General features: G+C 47.4%; 1 protein-coding gene across 2 annotated transcripts in view; it reads right to left on the bottom strand.

The window, feature by feature from the left end:
* TLN2 (talin 2) overlaps positions 1 to 19,508 on the bottom strand; it is a 406,920-nt gene extending 387,412 nt beyond the window's left edge. For both annotated transcript variants that reach the window (XM_020286036.2, XM_076004441.1), the window contains exon 1: positions 19,315 to 19,508. The gene's annotated coding sequence lies outside the window, so the exon portion shown is untranslated. The remainder of the gene's footprint in view (positions 1 to 19,314) is intronic.
* Between the last annotated feature and the right edge of the window lie 643 nt (positions 19,509 to 20,151).

The following is a 20,151-nucleotide window of genomic DNA, read 5'->3' as shown; positions in this document are numbered from 1 at the left end:
CTTGGCCTCTGTTACCAGAACAAGAAACCAACCCAATACAAAATGCTTTGAGAACAGACCCACCAGACTGCACCCCCAAACAGCTTTTGCCGCTAAGTACGGACCAGAGCGGTTCTCAAACCTCAGCCTGCAACACACACCGTCCCAGAGAATGTGTTAAAACACAGGTTCCTGGGCCCCAGCCCAGAGACGATGATGCAGTAGGTTGGGGGTGAGGCTGGACAATCTGCACGTGGGATAAACTGCCAGGTGATCCTGCTGCTGCTGGTCCCAGGACCACACTTTGAGCAGCCTGCTTAAGTAGCACCTCGGCCACTAGTTGAAGAACGGACACTAGCTTCTCACTGGACTTAGTGGCAAGGCTAAGCCCAGTGGTTCTCAAACTCAATTCCCCTGGAACATTGGCGTTCCACCACTGAAATCACAGTATGGGATCACACCCTTCCTTTTTTAAAACAAATTAAACCTGAGGTATCACTGACTACTTGCTCCTATTATAACTTACAAGGGTTTAATTTCTCAACAAAGTATGTATTTTTCATGATGCATTTTTCACGAAATACTTCACTGCGTTCAACCAATATGACATGATTAAGAAGTTGTAGCAGCCTGGCTGATACAGCCAACGCCGCATGGAAGGACACCACTATTCGGTGTGCTTGGCCACTAGGTCAAGTTCAACTTCCCAAGGCAACCTCCCTTGATGACTGCAGCCGGATGCTCTAATCATTTAGCATGCCCTTGGACTGCCAGAGAAATGAAGGGCTTGGTTCCCGCCTTCAAAACTCAATCTAGTGGATAAAAACAAAATGGGCATACACATTAAACTATTTTTAACCAAGAGACTGTGTAATCTATTGCTAAACTGTGTGGCATAAACCTCAGAGGCTTTGGATTTTACACATGAGCAATCTGGCATTTCATCATAGAAATGGTAATATCTTCCCCATGCCTCTGCACTGGAGCCCTTTCAGATCCCCTACTTCAAGCTAAAAGAATCGCTATAAAATTTCAGCCTTCCCACAGTTCAGTTTTTAAAACTTTTTTTTTTTTGAGACAGGGTCTTGCTCCATTGCCCAGGCTGGAGTGCACTGGTGTGATCATAGCTCACTGCAACCTCAAGCTCCTTGGCTCAAGCGATCCTCCCATCTCAGCCTCTGGAGTAGCTAGGACTCCTACACTTCATGGTGGATGGAGCAGCGCATGCCACCACACCAGGCTAACTCTTCTACTTTCTGTAGAGATGCAGGGTTGGGAGAGGGGAGGTCTCACTATGTTGCTCAGGTGGCTCTCAAACTCCTGGCCTCAAGCGATCCACCCGTCTCAGCCTCCCAAAGTGCTAGGTTTGCAGGCATGAGCCACCACGCCCAGCTAATTTTAAGAACTTCACAAGCAAGTGTCTTTGTGGACCTCCCCAATAGCATGTAAATCCATGTACCGACTTGGAACACAAACATCCTGCCACTTACAGTGCACAGGTTTCCCCTGTCCTATGTTCCGTAGGTCACTCTACCTGCTGCCTCAAGCCAAGAGAAACACAGTCCCGTACAGCACCCCCAACAATGGGGGTATTTATTTACCAGCTTGTGATTCTTCCTTCCTGACCTTTAGCCCTTGTACCGGTAAGGTGGACTAGCAAATAAAACCATCAGATTAAAATAATTTGTTTCATTTTAAAAAAAAAACTCACTATGTTAGCATTAACGTGGGAGTAGGGCCAGCACATCTGGATCCAATCACTGTAATTTTACATTCTTAGCATCTTCCATCCCAACGGAAGGCAACAGAGCACAAGAGGCAGCCTGCGCACAGCACTAAGATCCCTGGATCCTGATCAGGCGTTGCCGCTAATAGGATGAGTGACCTTGGGCAGAGCCCTAACCTTGCTGGAGCTCAGTTTTCCAAAGAGTCTCCTGGGCTAGGCCACCAGTGCGAACTAGTAATATGACTCAAGTGTTGAATTTATAATGACCTTCCCTTTTCCACTTGATTTTATCTGCAAAGATTTTGATTCTCCCCGGAGGAGACTTAGGCATTGTTCGTTTCTCTCTGGGGCTCGTGGCTCCCTTCTCCCCGCCCCTCCACTCTCCCAAGCCTGCAGGTCTCTCCACCTCCCAAGTTCAGCTTCTCCAAGCAGGGGCTGTGATGAGAAAAAGCCCCGGGGAAGAGTTTTCCAAATTGGCGCTGAGCTCTCTCTGACTAATGTCTAGCACAGCAGGCCTTTAGCTCCTCAAATAAGCTTCTAATTGTCTTTTCGGAAATGTGCAAGGACGCTTATTTCAAGCCATTTGGCAAGTGCCTCACAGGGTATTTTCTCTGACATTGTGCTTGGAGAAGGAGGATTTAAGAGAATAGGGGCGCATTAGAAAAACTGTACTCCATCTGATCGTGTCCTTGGACAGAAATAAAACAACTTTTCAGGGACCCACCCCTGGTATGATGCAAACCCCCACAGGTCTTCAAAAAGTCAAAGCTGCTGACTTCTACATTTGGATCTAAGTGTTCTCCCAGGGACAGCAGGAAGGTGTCCTGATAAAGTTACTGGATGCCAAGAATTAAGATGCACTTGGGTGGTCCCAGTCATGCCAGACAACACTCTCCTGGACCCAGACATCATTCCTCCACATGCAACATTAACAGGAGGACAGGGAGTTGGAGTTGCCATTGGAGTTGGAGATAGACCCTAAGGGTCAGTGAGAACCACAGGGTCAAAAAGATGTGGGCAGAGCACTCAGTTTGGAGCCAGAAACTTGAGTTCAAATCCCTGGCCTGAGGAATTCCAGCTCCTCAAAAGAGGTTATCAGACCCTGTTACCACCACTTCCCTGGTTTAGAATGTCAACAGGTGTCCCTGCCCTCTTCGTAAGCCCTCACCCAAATTTAGTATGCATACAAGTTCATCTCAGGATCTGATTAAAATGCAGATCTGAGTCAGCAGGTCTGTGTGAAACTTACAACTCTGCATCACCAACAGGTTCCGAAGTGATGCTAACGGTGCTGGTCCATGGACCAACCTTAAACAGCAAGGACAAAGGGACGTAGGATCTAAGCTAGTGTTTCCCAGATGTCCCGGGTTATGTCTCACATTGGGCAACTGTTAAATACAACACCACACCTGGTGAGCTGGAACTTCAACAAGTACTCAGGGCGAGTCTTATAATCAGAGAAGTCTGGGAAACCCTGAACACCATCCATATCCCTCTTCCAAAGCTCCCGCACAACCTGGGCAGGGGGGAGGGCCCTTGCCTTCTTTCCATTGTTCTCTTCCATTTATGGAAAATCTAATAACCTAGCCCCTGTTTCTGGGGGCCCTGCAGACCACATTTAGGGAACTGAACGATCTCCCAAACTTTTCCAAGTCCTGGCACATTTGGAAAATGATCATATCTGGAGGGCCTGAGTCCTGGCAGCCCCAGGGAGACTGAGGAAGGACTCCAGACATCACTCACGCTCTCAGCTCACCTGGAATCACAATCAGCTCCCTGGCTAGAGGCTCTGCTCCAGCCTCAACCTCATTAGCCAATGAGCAAAACCAACCAGCAAAGCCCTCCAATATATCTGACCGTTGTTCTTAAGATGGCCTTAAAACAAAGAACAAAAAAAGATGCCAAACTTTTGTCCTGAGGTTGTATACAAAGAGCCAGTGCAGCACAGCAGCAAAAACACAGACATCCACTTACCCTCTCTCTAAAGAGGTACTACATTTAACTACCACATACTCAGAAGCACACAGTCTACTTTCTATTGAATCCTTGCAACAACCCATGACGGAGGGATGATGTACTGATTTTACTGATGAGGACACTGAGGCTCCCAGAGGTTAGGTGACTTGCCCAAGGTCACACTACAGATGATGGCTACTGTGTGGAAGGATCCCCACATCACCATGCACATAAGCATTTGCAACACTCATCCCTCCTCTGATTGGTATTAATGCCTCCATCCACACATACACTTCCAGACTGTGCTACCCATGACAGCAGGGCTCAGGTCTGTTTTGTTTCAGGACAGATCCACCATGTGCTTAGTAGGCACCCAGAAAAAGGTTTGCCAAATTGACGAATGACTCCAAAGCCAGGACCCCTCCACAAGAACAGGCTTCTTCCAAAGCCATAGCAAGCTTCCAAAACCAGATGCATCCTGGTTTAAAAGACTCTCAACTTATAAAACATGAATTTAAAAGACATAAGTTGTAGAATGCACGGTGAAAGGGCACTGGCCTGTAAATCAGAAGGCCTGAAGGACTCTTCTCCCACTTCTGCCACCTCACCGTCACATTTGAGCAAGCCCCTTGGCTTCTCTGTATCTCAGTTTCTTCATCAATATGATGGTTTAATGCATCCCTCAAACCTTTGTGAACTCCCACCAGGTACCAGATGTGGTTCTAAGAAGGAAAGGATTAAGAGCCATGGATGGGGGCAGGCGCGGTGGCTCATTCCTGTAATCCTAGCACTCTGGGAGGACGAGGCGGGTGGATTGCTCGAGGTCAGGAGTTCAAAACCAGCCTGAGCAAGAGCGAGACCCCATCTCTACTATAAATAGAAAGAAATTAATTGGCCAACTAATACATATAGAAAAAATTAGTCGGGCATGGTGGCGCATGCCTGTAGTCCCAGCTACTTGGGAGGCTGAGGCAGCAGGATTGCTTGAGCCCAGGAGTTTGAGGTTGCTGTGAGCTAGGCTGACGCCATGGCACTCACTCTAGCCTGGGCAACAAAGTGTGACTCTGTCTCAAAAAAAAAAAAAAAAAGAGCCATGGATGGGAAGCCAAGTCCACCCCTCAGCAGCCCTGCACCAATTCCATCCGCCCACCCCCTAAGCACTAACTGAGAGAATACACACAGGACAGTTTTCGAACAAGTACGAAACAGAGAGGGTCCTAGGCAGGACATTTGTTTCACAAAAGGAATCTTCACTTTGCAAACTAATTTTTAAAAAAAGCATGGCTAAAATGACAAGTTCCCCATACCTGTTTTTAGTCAGGTTTTTTAAAGTATAATTATGTGCAGTAAAATTTATACTTTTTAGGTATACAGTTCGATAAATATTGACAAATACATGCAGATCCTGCTGCAGTTTTAGAAGTAGTTTATTTATCTCTAACTTTTCAAGAATACATTATATAAAATGACGTGGGCATATATGACCCAATGACACAAAATCAATTTTACCTCCCCTTTCTAAAAGTAAAGGTCCCCATTCTGCCAAAAGGAAGAACATAGAACTGAACGTCTTTTCTCCAGGGGGGAAAAAATCAATCTGCAGAAACATCTGCAAAACACGGAGGACAGAATACAAGATCTATTGTACTGGTCAATACAATTGAACATCGCTTACTAATAGGAGTACTTCCTCCCAACCCTCCCCTTTCCCATATGAAAGCATTTACCAATTTTTTAAATATGCATACAGAATCCAAGAATATAAACATATTTCTGCTATGATCATTCTTAACTACCTGTACAGTTTAAAACCACAAAACCTCCTTGACTTAACTCCAAAAAATCTCTGATATATTTCGCATCCTATCGATACTCCAAAGGAATTTGCCTGGGCAAGGAACAGAACTTTTTTTGTTGTTTTAAGACTATCTTAAAATGAATTGCATGAGTTTATGTAAAAAACGGGAGGGGAAGTGATTACTCAAATAGAAATCTAACAATCTATTAAAATTACATCTCTGCTGCAGAATGAGGTCCTAGTAACCTTAGATTAGACAATAGCATTACAAGCCAGAAAAGGGGACCAAATGCCTCTATAAACAATCTAATAGTGTTTATAACCCCAGTCACTATCTGAGTGACTTCTAGTAAAAAGCAGAACTGATTTCCAAGCCCTAGTTCAGTGGCACTCAAACTTCAGTAGACCTAAGAATCTTCTAATTGTGAAAACTACAGATTCTTGGGCCACACACACAGACCACCAGATTAGAATCACTGAGGACTGGCAGCTACAATGCTTAACCTTAATTCCAGGTATTCATAATTCCAATGGTGGTGATCCAAAGACCATACTCTCAGAAACATACCCCTAGCTAAAAGACCATGTATTTTGTTATATAATCACTAGAATAAAGTTAAGATGGCGAAATAACTTGGATATTGGTCCTGAGTACTGGTTACAATCTATAGGCTAATGGCCAAGGCTTAGAAATAGTTTCATTATTCAGATAGTCTGCATTATAATATCAAAAGAAGAACTTACACAGTGACAATGTTTCACTAATACTGGGTTGCCTGCTCTAAGTGTGGTCCCCTGTCCAGCAGCTCAATTTTGGGGTCCCACCTTAGACCTGCTAAAGAAAATCTCTGGGGATGAGGCCAAGGAGTCCATGTTTTAAAAATTTCTCCATGTGATTCGTTTGTGCTGTGCATGCTCCAACACATTTTAGTTTATACAAACACCTTTTATAACAATACTTAATAAGCACAATATTTTTCTTGCTTTGTCCTCTTGCTGGTTTTATTTGTGCTTTGATAAAGCACAAAGTGACCTGTTTGGGGCCACGCCCTCTCAATTCATCTCCCACCGCCACTCCACTGTGGTGCAAGGTACATCTGTGTAGCACAGCAAGTTTGAGCCAGATTTATTTTTCTACTGGCTGAGGGACAATTAGCATAACCTGAGCAGCCAAAGACCTCAGACCCTGCCCATCAGTATGGTAGCAGGGGTACTGCACAAGAAGCCAATCCCCGTGGGCTCTAAGGTAATCCACCCCCCAAATCCAGTGAGTACCTTTCCATGATGCCTCCTAGAGCATTCCATGAAAGCCACCCTACAAAAAAATCAAATGAGAACTTGGTGGCCGTGGTGGTGATGTTTGCCCTCTAAAATATCATGTCCATGATAAGTGCATTGGTTCCCACATTTTTCAGTGCAACAAAATCTCCAGGGGAAACAATAAAATACAGATTCCTTGGTTGCAACCTCAGTTTCTGATTCAGAAGGATTCCACAGAGCCTCCCAGATCTATGTTTGTATGAGTTGCCCAGGAAATTCTCATGCATGTCAAGGTTTGAGACTCACTAGTGTCAAGGGAAAAACCTACATTACAGAGAATAAGATCTCAGCTTCGTCACTTACCTATTATCTAGCACATAAACCTTGCTAAGCCTCAGTTTCCTCACAGTAGTAATAATAATACTTGCTTTACAGGGTTATGAAGGTGATCAACGTGCAAGGCCTTAATAAAACGTAAAGTGCCAAGTAAGGTCAACAAAACCAGCAGGTGCAGAATTCCACAGTTAAGGACTAGAGTCCCTTAGCCTGAACAGGTAACTTCACCCACAAGCATTCGACATCAGATTCAGATTCTGAGACGAAGTCAGTTTGACAATCTGTGTTATGGGTTCAATTGTGTCCCATTCAAAAATGATGCTGAAGTTTTATCCCCTAGTATCTCAGAATGTGACCTTATTTACAGGATGATCAAACTGAAATGAGGTCATAGGTCCTTAATCCAACATGACTGGTGTCCTTATAAGAAGGGGCAATTTGGACACAGAAAGGCCTGGAGCAGATTCCCCCCTCACCGTCCCCAGAAGGAACCAACCAACCCTTGCTCTTGAACATCTACCTTCCAGAACTGAGACTGTAAGTTTCTGTTGTTTAAGCCTCCTACTTTGTTACTTTGTTACAACAGCCCTGGCAAACTAATACAATCTGTCACCTTCCAATTCAAAAAAAAAAAGTGCCATTCTCCTATCCCTGCAGTAGGGACACTTGGCTACCTAGTACGTCTCAGATTCCCCAGGGTTTGTTCTAGTATCTTCCCCAGGTACATTCATAAAGCTCCACATAAACAACCTATGAGGTTCATCAGAGGGCCAGATGGGGGGAGGTCTCGAGCCTATAGCACCTGTCACCAGATCAGAACTCCCAAACACCTGCAAGTTCACCAGCAAGAACCTGCAAACGATTTGCCACTCTTGACAACTGTCAAAATGCGTCCCTGCACAGCCAGCTCGCACCCTGTGTCCTGCTGTCAGAGTAGCGCCGGTTCCCAGCTTCTGGCTCCCTACCGCCTTGTCTGACAGCTGGTTAAATCCGAACCCCAGCCTGGAGCCACCCTCAGCACTCACCTAGGGACCCTAATCAAGAGGACTCATAAAAGCCCTCGGGGAGGCGATTTTCTCAAACTAAATGCAGCTTTCATTCCCACAGAAGTAGGACAAAACACATTGGGAAAAATGCCAGAAAATCAAATTTCCCCGAAGAAAATAAAAAGCCCTTTCTATATGCATTTCAAACGGAACCTTACAAGGTCTATCTTAGTAACCAGGGGCAGTGCTGGAGAGTAAGGAGCCAATTGTGGCCCGGCTGAGATGTCCTGCAGCAGAGAGGAATTTGTGCCTGTTCAGTGTGTAAGACCTGCAGACAGCTGCCCTGCAGGGTGCCTGTCCCCAACCGCCTGCCTGGCTGCCTGTACTCAGTATAAACCCTGGGACACCGCCTCCCAGGAGCCTCCCTATGGTACTGGGCCCCACCCTCGGAGATTCGGTTCAGCGGGTTGGTGGGGTTTAGGAATCAGCATTTCCAACAAGCTTCCCCGAGAATTCTGATGCACACCCAGGGCCAAGAACCGCAACCCTGAATTAAAGGCAAGGTCCAAGAACACATCCTAGGAAAAGGAAAAAGCACCTGGGTGGGTCAGGAAAGTGGGGTTCCAGTGCCAGCTTTGCCAAGTGTCACACCCTTCTTGGCCTTAGTTCTTTCCCTGTCAAAGGAAGAGTCTAACCTAGAAACATTCAGACCACCTCTCTTTAAAAAAAAAAAAAAAAAAATACTGATGATAATAAAAATAAACTTCCCTTGAATCACTGAGATGTCCCACAAAGACACTTGCCCTCTCGTCTTGGGTGCTCTAAACCCCACTCCTTTGGCTGTACCTCAGACGTCCTACCCACAGGGCGAGCTCCCTTAACCCTGGGGAGGAGAGCCCAGGAGTGACAGGCGCTGAGCCCAGAAGAGAGCCCTTGAAGGAGAAAATTAAGCCTCTTAAAGTGCTCTCAACGTAATCTCTCAAACCCAGGAATAATCCAAGCTCCCCTACGAAGAGTGGCCATGCGTGACCTCGAGCCACACTTGGGAAGTAGCCTCACTTACATCAAACTGCGTCCTAGATGCAGGTGCCAAGTAATTTAACAGGCTGTCTGGAAGCCATGCAAACAGAAAGAGAGGAGTTTTCATTTAAACAGCAAAGCTCTGGGGCCCTTTAACCTGGGTGCGTGAGACAGCAGCACAGCCAGGAACCACCCAGCGCGCCCACCCATCTGCAGGAATTCACTCCTGCTCCAGCTCAAATGCGTACACGAGGGAGGGAGCCATCTCTCCACCATGCGGACAAGTGGACTCTGGGGATGAGTGATTCGCCAAAACCAGTCACCAGAACATTAAGGTCAACGATAAACACTTCACACGAGTCAATTTACCGCCTTCAACTCAGCGACAAAAGTTACCACTGCTTAAGTGCCTGCTTCGGAGATAAAGATGAGAGCGGCCACCATTTGTCCCCGTCCAGCTGTCCTCTGCAGGTGCCTTCTATCACTCGACAAGTATTTAACGAGGATGTACTTCCTTCATTCAATACTTGAATCCCTCTCAACACACGACCTAAAAATAACGCCCCATGCACCACGAGACACTGCTTCCCACCGCAACATTATGCTCTTCCTTAGCTCAGACCTGGAAAAGCTTTATTTTTCCTCTTCTGGGGTTAACCTCTAACACGTAAGTTTCTTGCATCAATTACTAGGAATTGTTTCAAGTGCCTACTATGTGCCAGGCATTGTTCTAGGCACTTGGGGATGCAGCGGCTGAGATGGTTTCTCTTCTAGAGCTCATATTCTACGTGTCACGAGACAGAAAGAGTCATGTATGTAATAGCAGGTAATGAATGATATGTAAGCAAACAAGGAAGAGGCTTGAGAGGAGGAACCAGGGGAGGCCAGTGTGACCCTCAAGAGGTGGTCCTGGAGCAGATTCCCAAACGAAGGGAAGGGGGAGAGAGCACCTCCAACTTTCATAAGATCCTGCGAGAGGGCTGGAGAGGCCAGGGAACAGGAGAACCAGGTGAGGGTTGTAACACGGAAGCCAGGTCAAGAAGTGTCCCAAAGAGAGCAATGAGCTGACCACATGTTGCAGACGATGACAACTAAGACTTAGCCACTAGATCTGGCTGCTTGGATAAGAAGAAGCTCGGTTTCAGTGAAGGAATGGGACAAAAAGGAAGACTGGAGGGAGTTAAAGAAAGAATGAAGGGGGAGGAAATGGTGTCAGCGTATAATTCTTGGAAATATGTTTAACTATGAAGGGAGAGTAGAAGACTGGGAGAACAGCTGACTAGGACATAGGGTCAAGAGTGTTTTGTTGCTGCTGCTCTTTTTCCTTAAGAGAGACCACAGCAGGTTTCTGATGGGGATTGTCCAGCAGAGCAGGAAACTGATGGCACAGAAGGGAAAGGAGGTACCTGCATGAATGCCAAGAGAGGATGGGATCGAATGCATACGTGGTTACAGTGCACGCGTGGTTATAGGTGCTAGCTGGCAGGTTACAGGAAGATGATGAAACTAGTTTCTAAGTGCTTCCTTTCTCAGTGAAATTAGCTAGGTCATCAGCTGAGAGTGATGTGGATCTAGAAGCACAATGGATCCTCCCCCACCCCGAAGTGTCAAGAATTCCTGTGGGGTTTGTGGTCATGAATCAGAAGTGAGATGATGCAGGTGGCTGTGTTTTCTCCAGCCAGGTTCATCAGCCTAGAGGTGGAGCGGGGTGAGCAGAGGGTGCGTTCAACCATGGGGTAGGGTTTTCCCAGGAAAGTAAGAGTAAAGGTCCCAGGAAAGTAGTGGAGAGTATATGCAAGAACTTGAGCCGGGTATGGGGACAACAAAGGGGTGATGGGCAATGAAGAAGAAAGGGCCACCAGGGCAGAGGCCTAGGTGGAACTGGGTTCTCGAGGGAATAAGATGAAAGAGAAAGAGGGTCAGACTGGAATCCTTGTCTAGATTTTGGTAGAGGTGCAGTTATTGGCAATGACAAGGTTTACAACCATGTTTTTCAAAGGATGGGTTTCATGTTTAGTGGATAGTGAAATCAATTTAGTGGGTTAGGACATCTTTTTTGTTTTTTTTGAGACAGAGTCTCGCTTTGTTGCCCAGGCTAGAGTGAGTGCCGTGGTGTCAGCCTAGCTCACAGCAACCTCAAACTCCTGGGCTCAAGCGATCCTGCTGCCTCAGCCTCCCGAGTAGACGGAACTACAGGCAAGCGCCACCATGCCCGGCTAATTTTTTCTATATATATTAGTTGGCCAATTAATTTCTTTCTATTTATAGTAGAGACAGAGTCTCGCTCTTGCTCAGGCTGGTTTCGAACACCTGACCTCGAGCAATCCACCCGCCTCATCCTCCCAGAGTGCTAGGATTACAGGTGTGAGCCACCACGCCCGGCCTCATCTTTTTTTAATTAAACAGAATAAATGCATGAGAGTACATCATACCTAGAAAGAGAATATATTTCTTGTGAAACCTGTGTTTCAATTGTGTGTGTTTGCATTGGTTCATCATATAAGATACATTTTTCCTGTGGCTTGGGATTAAATAAAAACTTCAAAGACACCAGGGCGAGTTTTCTTAACCTTGGAACTACTGATATTAATATTTTGGACCACATAATTCTTTGTTGTGTGAGGCTATAGGGCATTCAGCAGCCTTCTTGGCCTCACTAGATGCCAACAGCAGCCCCTCTTCCCCCCAAGTGGTGACAATTAAAAATGTCACTCGACATTGCCAAGTATCCTCTTGGTGGCAAAACCACTGAGAACCAGTGACCAGACAACCGTGGGAGGGACAACTGAAGAAAGGCAGAGGAAAAGATAACTGAAAGAGAGCTAGACAAGGGTCCGAGAGGTTGGGAGTCGGGTAGACAGCCTATGTAGATGTTCAAGTCACCAAAAAGGTGGATGGGGCGAGGGACTGTGGGCCAGATGCTGAAATCTTCAAAGAATGAGGCAAGGCGACCCACAGGGCCATAAATGAGTAGTCTTCTATGCCAGCTGCACATTAGAATCACCTGGAGAACCTACCTGCCCAGGCCCCATCCCAAACCAACTACGTCAGAATCCCCAGGTGATGCCAACGTGCAGTCGGGTCCGAGAACAGGGCAGAAGCAGCCCATCCTACACAGCCTCACTTAAACATGACCTCCCAATGAAAACTTTCCTTTCTTTTCTGCACCCCATATCACTACCAGTTTTGCCTTGCTTATAGCTGGCATGTGAAATCACTAGAAGATAAAAGGCTCTAAAACTAAGTGGCTGGAAACAGAACAAGTGTTCCTCTGCTAAAAGAATTTTAGAATTAGGAGACCAGTAAGGAGGAATGCCTTTTGGGGAACCCTCTTCTTGATCCTTGGGTCATCCAAGTCTCTCAAGGACATCCAGACATGCGAGGGTCCCAGAAGACAACCAGGCACTTATGTGTCGCTGATAAGCATCATTAGAAATATAACCCCTCTGGTGACACTGCAATAAACACTTGTTGAAGTTAATGGCTATCATACTTAATTTCCTCTAAAAAAAAAAAAAATGTACCAATGATCAGATTACAATACAATTTAAGCCATATATATATATCATCTGGTCACCATATTATTCTCAATACCCCTCACATGTAGCCAACTTTTTATTAAAATAAATCAATGACATCAAATCTTGAATATGCATGCATGATGGAGAAAAAAAACACAGAAATCAATCTCCTCTTTCCCATGAGAATCCATTATAGAATATTTAGAACAATACCCATGAACTCTGACTTTCACTGCTGATAAAACACATCCATCTATAAAACATCACTAAATCCCCAAACACCTACAACAGATTCACATAATTAATATAATCTGCATATTTTTCCCAGCTTGGTGAAATTGGTAGAATTGACTTTACTTGCCTTGATTGAGATTCTAACTTTCATTCATAACTGGGTAGAGGACTGGCTGGAAAACAGCACCAACATCTGCAAAACAGAGGTAACTAGTTCCTCTAAACCAGTGTGGTCCTCCCACCAGCAAGACCAGCCTCTCCTGGGAATTTGTTAAAAATGCAAATTATCGGACCCTACCCAAGATCTACAGAATCTGAAACTCAGGCCCCACAATCAGGATTTAACAAGCCCCCCAGGTGATTCTGGTGTATTTTAGTTTGAGAACCAGCAATCTAACCCCAAGCATGGTTTGCAAATTGTGCAGCAGAGCCCTGGCTTCCAGTGGGTTGAGTTCCTGGATCTCCCACCAGGATTCACAGGGTCACACAGTAAGTACTTTTAAAAATGTAGATGGAGGCCAGGCATGGTGGTTCCTACCTGTAATCCTAGCACTTTGGAAGGCGGGAGGATTGCTTGAGGCCAGGAGTTCAAGACCAACCTGGGCAACAGCAAGACCCCTGTATATACAAAAAATAAAAATTCGCCGGGGTTGGTGGCACACACCTGTGGTTCCAGCTACTCAGGAGGCTGACACAAGAGGACTGCTTGAGCCCAAGAGTTTGAGGTTGCAGTGAGCTATGTATGATGATGCCACTGCACTCCAGCCTGGGCAACAACAGATCGAGGCCCTGTCTCAAAAGAAAAAAATAGCAGATGGAGTTTCCACTGCTTCTGAAAGCTTGGTTTTAGCTGTAACTGCCAAGAACTCATCAATTTTATCAAGATTTCAAAAATCACGTAAGAGGCTGGGTTGAAGATTGCACAGGGGGAACAACCAGCTAAGCCAGAGACAGTATAGAAGGAGACGCAGGTTCAATGCCAACACAAGCCACCGAACACCTCCTCTCTCTGGACCGCAGATAGGAAAACCAAGTTTGAGGCGATGCTGCTGCGATCTAGGAAGACTCCTCAATTGGCCACAAGCCCTCCCCTTCAAGGTCAGCCACTGGTCTTCCCTGAGAATGGGATCAGAGAAAGGCAAGACAAAGGAGAGTGCTTGTAAGAGCATTCCTGAGCTCTTTTCACTACCCTCCTGGGGGCAGAGCTTCCTGAACAGCTCTTCCTGAACCTATCCTTTACATTGCAGGTATTTACTCTAATAAAAGCTGGAAAATCTCAGGATTTTAGAAGACAATTAACTGAACTTCCAAGGAGATAACAGACTGCCTTAGGAGGCATCAGAGAAAGTAAGAGTGATATTTCCCAGCCTTTGTTTCCAAAATGATTTCTGATGAGTTTCCTACTCATTAACCAAATAATTTTAAAAATTGTTTTCATATAGAAAAGCCCATGTGTTTGAACAAATCAACCAACAGGGGAGTATATGGAGAAAGTTAATTACTTCCCTCTCCCTACTGCCAACTTGAAACAATATTAAGTTTTGTGTGTTCGCCCACATCTTTCTCCAGTGGACATTTGTGTTGCTTCTAGTTTATTTACTGCAATGAATCCTACAATAAACAATAAACACACAAATCCTTACGTGCAAATGTCTTTATTTCTGTAAGACAGGGCTCCAAATGTGGGATTGCTGGGTCATATGGCATGCAAGCTCCAAACTTTCACAGAAACCATCTGCTTTCCCTAAAGGTTGTAGCAATTCACTTCTTCAGACATAATCTGAGAGTTATCCTCACCCCTCCCCACTCCATCTAACAGAGGATGTTACCAACCTTTTAAAAGGTGTGTCAGTAGTATAGACAGAAATTACTATCTCTTTAAATTCGCATTTCCCTGACCATTAGGGAGGTTGAGAACTTTTTCATATGTTTATTGATCATTTGCATCTTCTGGGAATTGCCTGTTCACATCCTCTCCACAGCATCTACATGATGTTGTGCTTCATGTCCTATTTAATCACACACTCAGCCCCCTCCTACCTGCCCCAACCTACTAGATACACAAAGTACAAAAGAACATCATCTTCTAGGAACACAGTGCGTGGGGTGAGAGCAGGGGAAGTCTTCTTAGCATAAAATACATGTTAAACCCTCAACAACATTTGCTAAATAAGTGAACAGCAGACATAGGGGATTCTGTTTGTTAAAAATGCAGCTGAAGGAGTAAAAAGGAAATACAAATGTTCATCACTTGTTCTACATTTTCAGCACAGCATCAGTTTGGCTGAAATTAAATTGTTAAGAGAAAAACAAAACCATGATCTTGGCACTGACTCTGAAAATCCACTGTGAAAACGGGTGGCAAATGAGCCCAGTCCTAATTCATAGCTCTGGGCGACACATAAATAAAGACTCTCACAACCAAAGCATTTTGTACCCAGCCTTGTCCACCAGCTGTCATTCAAGTGGCACCTGCCACAAAGCCAAAAATTGTTAGGATCCTCAATGCACAGAGAAGCCTACCTTAAGCAGTCTGTTTCTTCTTTGTTTTTGTTCCCACCCCCTCAAGACTTTTTTGCCTTTTTCAAAATCTCTTGCTTATTGGGGAGGGGGATGTAGGGCCCGCAGGGGAAATTTGACAGAGTTCAGATTCCTTAACTCTTTGAACACTGGGCAAAACATCTGGTTATACCCACCATTTATCCCCATTATTTGTAATAGTTCTATTTGGCTTATGTCTTAATTAGTCTCCTTATTAAATATAAACGTAATAGGATTAAAAAAGTTCTGGGGGGAAGTACTATAATTAAAAAGGCACCGGTGGGTATGTTAAGCTGTAATTCTAGCCCTGCTTATTATGTTTTCCTCCTTGTTTTTAAAAGTTTTTGTATCCAATAAAAATAACTTTGAATTATTTAACTCTTTTTTAGTACTTCCCGTGTTGGCCAAACACCACCCAAAATCTCCAAGAAAACATTATGACTCAAAAGTTCTGGAGCAATAACGTCAGAGATCACAAGTTGTAGACACTGTCCCAAGAGTCTGAGCAGGCCACATACATACCACGACACACACACACACTGTGGCCTGCTAAACAGACAGGCACCTTTCCAAAAATGCACAGGCGTTTTCTAACCTTTTGAAGTTACAATACCTTAATAGGAAAAAAAAAAATGCAGAAACTTTGATCAAGCCACGAAATGATGATAACAGGAATCAGGCAAGAGGCAGCAAAGCACAATTTATAACAATTTGTTGAGAGATGTGTAAAAACTAGATAAATATTAAGGCAGTAGACTTGGTTATAACGACTGGCGGGTTTGCAAGAAAGCTTCTCTTTTTTAAGCTAATTTTTATTATATAACGTTTAACACATGAATAAAAATATATGTGGCATATATGTAATTATGAAGCATAATATTAAAATGAAAAAACACATCTTCAGATGTATAGTCTTTTTTTTTCCTGAGCATAGTTGGTAAAAATTTACATTGTTCACCACCTGTAACTGTCCTTAACTGCTCTTGGGAACTAATGGTGTTCTGGGACCGAGGGGTGAAGGAGTGGGGTAGAAAGCTATATATTTTTTGAGGTAGAAAAAAAAACTGGACTAGAAAAGAACACACCACATCTCTTCCTAAACCCTAACTTCATTTAAAAATACTCTAGGGAATAGTGTTTGCAAACACTTGAATGAGTCAGCTGTAGGTAAATTCAAAACACACACACAGCCTATGCTCGTACAGACAGCCCCCAGTACCTCATTCAACAAGGTCAAGTGTTTAAAAGTTCACTTCCCCTCTGGAGGTAGAAACTCAACATCAATGCCAAAAGTAGAGACTCTAATAACTCTTTGGTATCTCCCTGATAACTTAAATGGGTGCAAAGGCAGAGAGAAACCAGTGGCTTCCCCAGTCTGACGTGACCTATGTTTCTGTGATTAAGATGCCACCTCTAAGACTGGAAACTTTACAAACCAGATGGAGGCTTTCTGCAACTGATTTCTTTTCTAAATCAGCTGTGCTAATTTTGGAGCAATGTATCTGGGGTTCTGGGTGTTTTCCACTCATCTAGAGCTCCATGGGGGGAAAAAAAGAAAAAAACCTTTGCATGCACACAGGTTCCCTCCTCTCCTAAGGCCACTTGTCTCTATTTCTCTCTCTCTCTCTCTCTCTCTCTCTCTCTCTCTCTCTCTCTCTCTCTCTCTCTCTCTCTCTCTCTCTCTCTCTCACACACACACACACACACACACACACACACACCTCCTGTGTTTTTGCACAGAAGTCCGAAATAAGCAATCAAAAAAGATAAAATCTTGGAAACCCAATGGCTGCCATTCACATTGGAGCCACTTTTGGAGGTACCTAATGACGTGAATGAGGGAAGGAGCAGCCTAATACTTAACATCACAGGGCACACCTCTGAGATGGGGGCCTCGCCCCTCCCTCCACACATCTAATCACCCACCCCAGGGGGTTTTGGTGTTTTTTTTTTGTTATAGTCTCTTCCAGCCTCTCCAATGATGAAGACCCAAAGTGCTGACATGACCTCAATACTGTGACATCATTTCAGTAACACACCAAGGAGAAAAGCTGGCACATTCCTGCACTCAGCTGACTGTAGGTCAGCAAACCCGCTGTCCCCTGCCCCATCAAAACGCAGAGGTCACAATCTATTTCAAAAGTAAAAAGTCCCCACCACCCTATTCCTGATAAGTCGTCACCTCCAAGCTCTGGAAAAGGGAGGCCAGCGTGCCACCTGACGAAAGCCACGACTCAACACGCCCAGGTACTACTGGAAGCAAAAGTGGTACAATTCACATGTCATCCTCCCTACCTTCCTGTCTTTAATTGCGTCTTTGATTACCCAGCACTTCAGCTCATTGCTCTCTCATCTTCTGGAAATAGCCCAAGGTTCGTTTTCACCATGAGACGCAGGGATTCTCACCTGGCTCTTCACGGGCAGCAAGAATCCAAGTTTCCCCACGCGTCACCTGAAGCCCCAACTTTTGGAAACGCCTCCCCTTTGCCAGTCTCCACGAGCTGGAATTGCTGCGAGAGCCGAGCGCAGCACGCAGCTGCGGGCGCTACTGCTGTCGCCACCAAAGCCGAGCAGGCGACTGGAGGCTCAGACTGGTCGGCGGCCTCGGGGCGACCACAGGCCAGGCCCTTGCCCCGATACTCGAATCAGGGCGCCTCCTCTCCAGCGCCCCGCAGAGCAGCCACGCGAGCCTGGCGCTGGGAAAACGCTCTGCACCCGGCGCCCGGCCCCCGGACGCCGCCAAGCGCACGGCTCCGGCGGAGTGCCTGCCTGGGCAGCCGCAGCTGCGGGGAAGAGGGGCGTGTTCCCTGCGCCTCCCAGCCCGAACGCTGCGCCTCGGTGGGACAGGGGAAGGCGGCAAGCCGAGCACGCTGTCCCCGACGGCGGATCCCGGCCCCAGCCCCGCCGGGCCCGCCTGGCTGAGCGCTGTAGCCCGTGCGCCCTTGCGGGGACAGCAGCGGTGCGCGCTCTGCGCGGCCGCCTCCGCCCCTGCCTCGGCGCGCAAACTTTCTCGGCGACCACCGCTCCTGCCGCCCCGGCGGGGGCGCCGCGCTCTCCCCAGGGCCCAGAAACTGCTCGCCCCCTCCCCTCCTCAGCCAAGACCCACTGAAAATATGGCGCCCTGGAAAGTCGCTCCTCGGTCCCCTCTGGGATCCCGAAATGCCAGTCTCCAGGTCCCTCCAGCTCCCAGTGGGCGCGAAATTTCAGCTCGCGGGGCCGGGTTAGGACAGGGAGCCGCTCGGTCGGAGCGAAGCCAGCCGCGCTGAATCCGCACCCTGCCCTCGCTCTCGGCCGGGCGCTGGCCCCATCTCTCAGCCGCCCGCAGTTTGCCGGTGGCGAGACTGCCAAGTACCGGGGAGTCGTGGGATCGGCAGGTCCGAGAGTCCGGCACCGGAGAAGGCGCTCCGCACCGGCGGGCTGTCTTTGCCCAGAGCCTCGGCGGGAGACCTGTTTGCAAAGTGGCGCTGGAGTCCGGGCGGCCAGTGCTGGAACGAAGCCGATCCGCCCGCGCCAACACTCCTGGCGCGGGGGCCGGCCGGGGTCGAGGGGACACTCCATGCAGGCGGGGCCGCTTTTCAAAGCCCAGTTACCGGAAACCCAGCGGGAGCCCCGGAGGGGACCGGCTGCCCACGGCCGGGAATCCGCTCCCGGGCGCCGGCTGCGAGGCTGTTTGCAAACCGCTGCGCGCGGGTCGAGCGCGGTGCAACATACATGTGCAATAGACAGGTGCATTAATTTCATTTTCTCTTTATTTTCCTGCAAAAAGCCCTTCTAGACCATCAAATCTGGGAGCTTTGCGGGTTTTTTCTGCATTGGCATCACTCACGAGAAGCAAAAGGGAGGAAAAAAAACCACCCACATTTTCCTTCTGGAAGGGGAGGGAAAAGACACGAGAAATTCATGCAACGTGCATGCAGCTGGAGGGAGAGAAAAACCCGAGTGAGCCGTGCGCCTTACCGGGGGATGCATTTACTGTCTCATTGCAGAGCGCCGGCCCGGGAGTGCAGCCAGCGTCCCCCCGCGCGCCGGGCGACCGCTCCGCTCCTGCAGCCGCCTCAGCCGCTGCCGCCGCCGCTGGCTCCGGGCGCAGAACAAGAGCCGAGGGCGAGCGCGAGCGCACGGCCCGCGAGCGCCGGGAGGGCAGGAAGCGCGTCATCACTCGGGGACGGCGCGGCCCCGCGCGACTCGGGTCCGGCCGCGGCGCCGCGCGGTACCCGGGCCGGGCCGGCACTTGCGCTCGGGTGGCACCTTCTGGGTCTCTCCCCCGCCGCGCGACGCTGGGAGGGCCCGCCAGGGAAAGCAAAGTGCCGGCCCACCTGCCAGCGGAAGAGGGGAGCGCGGGGTGACCCCGGCTCCCCAGAACTCGGGCTCTGCTGTGTAAAGGGGATGTGGGGGAGGACGTGGCAGCTTGTGGGTTGAGGCCCCTCGGTCCGCAGAGTGCCTTCCCGGGACCACTGGCCAGGTCCTGGGGGAAGCGAGGTGTGGTTCCGAGTGGAGGACCGTGGCGGGCAGCGAGGTCGTTCTGCGTTGCGGGCAGCGGGAACCCCAGGCGAGCCTGCCCCCTTCAGTACGTTTGACACCGAAATCCAACTGGTCAGAGGTCACTTAGGGATTTAGAGGACGACTTAAGGGGTGGGTGGGTGGGTGCCCTATTATATTAATAAGAAAATAAAAATTTTCTCCTGCCTACCATGCCCTTGCATAAAGCCAGTTCTCACTGACTTCTTACATTTACACGGTCATTAATAAATGCTGTAGGATGACATGGGACAACGTGAAGGTTATGAAGGAGAC

This window comes from Microcebus murinus, chromosome 6 (assembly GCF_040939455.1).
Source record: "Microcebus murinus isolate Inina chromosome 6, M.murinus_Inina_mat1.0, whole genome shotgun sequence".
Lineage (NCBI taxonomy): Eukaryota > Metazoa > Chordata > Mammalia > Primates > Cheirogaleidae > Microcebus > Microcebus murinus.
This window is presented reverse-complemented; position numbering and strand designations above follow the sequence as displayed.